This window comes from Arvicola amphibius, chromosome 3, assembly GCF_903992535.2.
Source record: "Arvicola amphibius chromosome 3, mArvAmp1.2, whole genome shotgun sequence".
Taxonomy (NCBI): domain Eukaryota; kingdom Metazoa; phylum Chordata; class Mammalia; order Rodentia; family Cricetidae; genus Arvicola; species Arvicola amphibius.
Window position 1 is genome coordinate 84,082,981 of NC_052049.1, and position 7,039 is coordinate 84,090,019.

Below are 7,039 nucleotides of genomic sequence, written 5' to 3' on the forward strand. Positions count from 1 at the left end.
CAGTGAAGGCTGTGGTTGGCTGGCTGGAAGGGGAAAACTCACCACCGAAGCTGCTGGTGTACATAGAGGTCAGCGTTCAGGCAGATAGAACTCAGAGCTGTTGTAAAGAAGCCTGGTTCCCAAGCCCAGGGTTCCACGTGTCCTTAGCTGGCCTGCCCACCGGCAGGAGGAAACATGGAGAGAGTATGGCCAAGTCATGAGCACAAAATGTTATGGCAAAAATAAAATGGTGCTGTACCCCGAGTGGCTGCAGCAGGCAGTGGCCCACGAGACCAGAGCGGGCCCCAGGCAGGGAGCCACGTGGAGGGTGAGAGACAGAGGATAGGCACACCATGCAGAAAGTGGGTATTTATTTAGTGGGTTATGGAGGGGAAAGGGAAAGGAAGGGAAGGGAAGAAGGGAGAAGAGCAGAGAGAGAGGGAGAGGAGGGGGAGGGGAGAAGTAGAGAGAAAGGAGAGAGGCAGAAGCTCAGGCCAGATGTAGAAGGAAGATCTGCTTGCCTTCATGGAGGGGGGGGGGGCAGGACTTGTCTCTTAAAGGGATAGGACAGACCATTACAGTGACTTCAAGGTAGAGGGAGCACAAGACTGTTCTTGTCACAGATAGGGAAGCAGAGGTTAGACAGGAGCTAGGGCCAAGCTGTACAGCCTCAGGGCTGAGCCTCAAGCAACTCCTAATGAAACCCTCCTAGGCTGTGGGTCTTCAAATGCGAGGTTACAAAAAACTGACAGCAGAGGAGGCAGCAAACATGGAATGTGTCTGGGTATTTCTGGCAGTGTCCCATAGGTTGCATACGTGACTTCTCAGCAGACTTGGTTCTGACACGCAACCCTTAGACGGCACCATGCCACCATCTCACCACGCAGTGCCACCTCAGCTCACACTCCAGGCAACCATATGATACAAACTGCAGTATTTTTGCTGAATGTACCCAGTTCCTGCTCTTACAGAAACATAACGGTTTAATTATGGAAAACAGACTTTCAATATTTTTCTGTCATCACTCCTCAAGACATGTAAGGATCTAATTAGTATTCTTTGGATTGCATTAAGACAAACAAACACATCTATCAAGTTAGTATGCAAATTTGCTTTAATTTTTAATAGTAAAATTAAATGTATGCCAAAGAAATATTATAAAGTATATTTTTATAATTTTTTATTTTTATGAAGCTTGTCCCCTAGGAAAACTCCATAGACTCAATCTAATTTTAATTAAAAAAATTTGTTGATTAACTGCTAGCAGGACGAGCAGTCTCTGAGCCAATCTGAGCTTTCCATGAAGGAGGGCTGTGGGAGGAAGAACTTTTAAAGGAGAAAAACTACATGACCACCTTTCATATCTATGCAAGCAACTGAAAACTGTTCTGTTTTGACAAGTTGTGTGATTAAGGCAACTCAAAACAATCTTTGGCTATCTGTGTAAGCAAGTTACAGAAGAAAAAGAAATCAATTACATTGTAACAAGTAGTCACAACTGTACATTTTTGGGTGGGGGGGTCACAGAGTCAGGGTTACTGGTGTGAGAGTCGTTACATTTTAAGTTTTAATTACTATTCCTTAGAGATCCATGAAACACAAATGCCTCTGATCGGCAAGCCCCTTGCCCAGGGCCAGACAGTTCCTGAAACGCTAGAGGCTGTTGTTGCCAGGTAACAAGCCACGTGTGTTCACTCCCCTATGCAAGTTTGTTTAACCCTTCTGCACCGGATGTGCTTGATCACGTGTGGACAGCAGCTACGTAGGCAGGAAATATGTCAGGGTGTATACTTGTGCTTGATTGAACCTGATGGGAAATGCAGTGAATTATGGGTTTTCCTTCTTAAGCCCATGTTTCCCAGGAACCTGAGTATGGACCTCTCCAGAACCTATCCATCTGGGCAAGCATTTAATTAAAATTTGCTTCCAATTTGGCTTTAAACTGTGGTAGTGGCCTTCTTATAGATCGGTAGGATTAAGACTGGGAATTTGTCTTCTAGAGACTAGAATCAGATAGAAACGGCTGGTGGGTAACAAGAAGGAAGCTTAGCATACAATGGAGTTTCTTTTGACCTAACAGTTACCAGTTAATGTTTGATTCACATGCCAGTTTACCTATATACCTGGGGCTGTCTGAAAACTTCTTGGGTGCAAAGAGGTTGCAAGTAGAAAATGTTGAAGAAGCTTGAGGTTGACACAGCGTCTCAAAGCAGCATGCTCTCTGGGGACCAGGTTTCGAACACGAGCCCTAGAGCGCATCTCACGTGAAGCCACTGCAAGGCCCGGCACAGGACAGTGAACTCCGTTCCAGCATCGGTCTCCCTTGGCTGCTCCTGATGTGAAGAGAAACCAACACAACAGAAAATGGCCTTGGCCTGCCAGGCAACCGTTGCTCTTTTTCCTTACAGACAACCCAGCCTCTGGCAAGATTGTTTCTGGGTATTTCCCTCATTTTATGGCAATGTACTGCCCAGGTTCCCTTGGTTCTGATATAAAACTTCCTAAATTTATTTTCCTTTCCTGGTGATAGGACACATTGGAGACATATAAAATTGATTTCTACAGATAGTCGGAGATTTGGAGCCCTCTAAAGCACAGAGGACCTTTAGTGGTCCGATTTCAGTGCTTGGCTGATGTAACAGCTTCTGCTAACTGCGCATGTGCATGTCTGGTGCACTCTCCCTGAAGCCACACAGTTCGCCCAAAAGAGACACACCGGAGTCTGCAATGTTTATCTAGAGAAGTTTCTAGATCTCTTGTTGTTGTGAGGGACATTTATCGGGTAGGAGGTTCTCAGTCAATGGTCTTGTTCCTTCAGCACCCTGAATAATGTCACTGACTTGTACAGTTTCAGTTGTCCTTTATGTGTGACAAGGTTCTTTCCTCTTGATGCTGTTAATGCTCTCTCTTTTGAAATGTGTTAGTTATCAAGTCTGAAGTGTTTTCTTTGGCTTAAACTGAAGCGACAAAAACCAACTCTATTTTTGTACTAGGCCCTAAGGCATCTGTAAGCAGAGCAGAAGTTCCCTAGACTGGAGCCCAGCTGCTAAAGTTGGCTGTCAGCAGGGCAGGAAGTTCCCTAGACTGGAGCCCAGCTGCTGAAGGTGGATATCAGCAGAGCAGGTAGTTCCCTAGATTGGAGTCCAGTTGCTCGAAGTTGATATCAGCAGAGTGGAAAATTCCCCGGACTGGAGCCAACCAGGGAGTCACTTGTACCCCCTATGCCCATAACAATAGATTTGTGATTTTATTTTATTTTATTTTATTTTATTGCCTTTATAAGCCCTACATAAGAATGGAGGGATATCTCCTCTGGTTCCCACTGAGTTGGGTGCAAGATGAGGTCAGAATCATGGTTTGAATAATTATATCTTGCTTTTGCTTTTCGCTGAGTCTCTAGTGGTCTTCTTGGGGTCCCTGCGACTCGGGCACTACAAAACCCATTTGGGTCTTAGTGGTTTTCGGCACCGGTATGCTCACAGCTCTCCCTAGATTTACGAGAACGTCTGCCATTGTTTCTCTAAGTAAGCTCTCTGCTCCCCAGCGCCCCTTCCTCTCTTCTCCCTGGAGAGCACCACAAGGGATGTTACTGTGGATTACACACCATCCTTCTTGGATGTTTTCTTCAGCTGTTTTCAGTCCTTTCTTTCTCTTCTGACTGGACACTGTCACATGACCTATCTTTGTTGCTTTCTTCTGCTTCCTGAAGTACATAATGAAATTAAATGTTATACCTTTTCATTTTATGAATGTTCTGGCTAGTTACATGTTGACTTGACACAAGCTAGAGTCATCTGAAAGGAGGGAACTTCAATTGAGAAAATGCTTCTGTATGATCCAACTATAGGGTATTTTCTTAGTGACTGATAGGGAGGGCCCAGCCCTGGACTGGGGGTTCTGGGTTCCATAAGGAAGCAGGTTGAACAAGTCATGATTAGCAAGTCAGTAAGCAGCATCCCCTCATGGCCTCTGCATCAGCTCCTGCCTCCAAGTTCCTGCTCTGCTTGAGTTCTTGTCCTGACTTCCTTCAGTAATGAACAGTTGGAAGCATAAGCCAACCTAAACCTCTACTCACCAACATGCTTTTGGTCATGGTGTTTTATTACAGCAATAGAAACCCTAAGTGAGACAATGCCTTATATTCTTTAGCTCTAGAATTTGTTTAACCCTTTCTTGAACTTTTGTTGTTGTTGTTCATACGTAGTTTACCTGATGCTCAGTTGACCCATCTACCTCTGTCCCTGTCAATATTTTTGTAAACTTACATTTGAAGGTCCGCATTTAGGAAAGTGGCTGAAGGCCATGGGACTCCGGGGCTCAGCCGAGAGGTTGTACAGCCTGGCCCTGGCTCCTCCCACTTCCACTTCCTGATCTGTGACTTGAGCGTGCATCATCCACTTGTGTTCTTGCAGCTTGCTGAGCTGCCTAGAAGTGGTAATTTAGAATTCCTTGTCAGTTAACCAGCAGATCTCCATTTCTGTGAGTGTGTGACTGATTATGCTATTGTGTTAGTTTGTTAGTGTCATTTCTGCTGGTTTCTTCATGTTCCTGGGAAGTCACGCTACTGATGGCACATCTGAAGAAATAGTTACCTCTTTACACTCTTTACTGTCTTCAGAAGAGGAACACACCAGTCACTGCAGCTAAGTGTTCTGAGGCTCTCTCAAACCTTTTTAATGGATGAGCACAGTTCATACCGCATGCTTCTTCCTGGAAGGCCATTATGTTTGTGTCTCCCTTGATCCCAAAAAGCCAAACAAAGTGCAGAGAGCCTCTCATTTGGTTCTCTCGGGAAGATGGCTCTGAAGTGCTCAATTTTGTGACCTTTCCCCCACTTCTGTCACATGGAGTGCATTTGAGGAAATGGCCTAGGAAGGGAACATCAGCAAAGAACAGAACCAGCAGAATGTCCTTATATTACAAAATGGAATTTACTAGAACTAGTCTTACAACTGAGAGGGCTGGCTAGTTCAACAACAGTTGTCTAGACACCAGATAGACTGGTAACCCAAGAGTTTCTCCGTCCACAAAGCTAAATACCTCAGTAGTCCCTATCTGGTAATGAAAGCCTGGAGGAGTCTTAGAGAGCCGCTGGTCTTCAGTCCACGTTGGAAGGCTGAAGAGTTGGAGTCGTCACAGGATAAGATGTAGTCGTCAACGAGAGAGGCAAGCAAGCAAGCAGCACTAATTCTTTCTAAGACCTCTTTGTTTGTAGGATGCCTCCCAGAGGTGCTGCCCTCTGTGAGGGCATGGTTCTCCCTCAGTAGCTCCTTCCTGAAAATGCCCTTGCTCACAGCGCCACCCAGAAGCATGCCTTGTGGTTGATTCTATCTCCCTTCATGCTGACAACCAAGACTAACCATCACTGAAGGGAAGGTGAAGAGTGCCGAGCACTTAGGGTATCTATGGGTCCTTCTGTGCCGAAACACAGCTGAGACGTCCCACCCACCTTACCTTTTTCTGATGGAGGCCAGGAAGTAATTAGGATCTGTGGCCTCTTTGCCTCACTCCCAGTCCCTCAACCGTGCTGAGCGCCTCAGTAACCTGGAAGAGGTGAGAAGGAGTAAGTCTCTTGGGCAGCATGGTGCAGGGCCAAGGAGGCTAAACACCATTCAGTATAGAAATTTGAGGCCAAGAAAATCTCTGTTGATACACCACCTTAGAGACAACATGGATCTAGTGAAAAAGCCCTTTTTAATCACCGCAATATATCTGGTGTCAAATTTTGTTGTGATGACGACGTGCTAAAACATCTCTACTAGTTTCCGCAGAGGCACTATTAGTCATGGGTAGTTGTCCCATTGAGGTTGGATGGACCTAGTAAAACTCCCCATTCTACCATATTGTTACCAAGGCTGACATATATATATATATATATATATATATATATATATATATATATATATATATACACACATATCCTGTATATAATATTCATGATAAAAATAATAAATAAATATTTAAATAAAAATAATAAATAAAAATAATCATGGATGATTTGGGTTGATCACCTGTGACCTGAGTGTCTGTGATCACTATTGAGAGCAATAATACTTACAAGATGTGTATGTGGGTTTGTACACTAGCCACTCAACATGTATGTGGGTTTGTACACTAGCCACTTAATGTGTATGTGAGTGTGCACACTAGTTACTCTGCTGAATGTGGGTTTGTCCATGAATCGGCTCAATATGCCTGGACCAGACTCCAACTCCACCTTAGCTTCCTCTAGTGGCAGAGAGGAGAAAGCAAGGTAATCAAGCCCCGACACCACCCCACGCCAGCACATGGTTGTTACAGCTGGCTCAGCTTCCTCTACCTATGCATCTTGAGCCTAGGGCAGTCAGGCACCCATTAGCTATGCATATCATCCCTTCTCTACCCCTGTGAGCAATTCCAATGAGCTGACTCACACACATAGGAAAACAAATGTCAGGTGGGGGCATGGGCTTATCCAGCTATCAATCTAGCCCTTGCTTTTTAATTTCCCCAGAAACCTATCAGCTAGCCTTGGAGACAGGACCTTGAGGGAGAGCGGGCTGGGCTGTGCCTCTATCCACTGTTTGATTGGTTGTTTGTTTTTGGTCAGGTCATATCCTTATATACCTAGGCCACTGAGCAGGGTTCTGGGAAAAGGCCACTTTTCCCAGTAATTTCTTGCTTTTTGTTTAAATAAGAGGATTAGACTAGAATTGTATTTTTTTAAGCTTAAAGGTTTTCTTTCCTATAAAAAGGATTCTAACTCCTAGCATAGGCAAATACATTTTCTTGCTATTTGACGGTGTTTTTCTCACAGCTGTTTGCTCATCTACTTAGTTGCTGAACAGCAAATATTTATTTCTCACAGCTCAGATGCTGGGAATCCCCAAGTCAAAGCACCAGGAGACTGTGTGTGATGTCTTCTGAGGACCCACTCCCTGGCTTGTGGGCGACCACCTTCCTGCTTATCGTCACATGGGGGAGTGGGAGAGATAATTGCTTTATCCGTCTTCATATTCTTACCTGATAACATAGTCCTTGGGGCACAGTAACATTTAGACACTATTTAATGAAGACACGA

At 44.7% G+C, this 7,039-nt stretch overlaps 1 long non-coding RNA gene across 1 annotated transcript; it reads right to left on the reverse strand.

Annotated features, from left to right (window-relative positions):
* Positions 1 to 1,162: 1,162 nt before the first annotated feature.
* On the reverse strand, positions 1,163 to 5,510 carry LOC119809544. Its single transcript, XR_005284645.1, has 3 exons — positions 4,572 to 5,510; positions 4,245 to 4,404; positions 1,163 to 2,312 (listed from the first exon to the last, which is right to left on the reverse strand). It is a non-coding gene; the product is annotated as an uncharacterized LOC119809544 (long non-coding RNA).
* Positions 5,511 to 7,039: the final 1,529 nt, after the last annotated feature.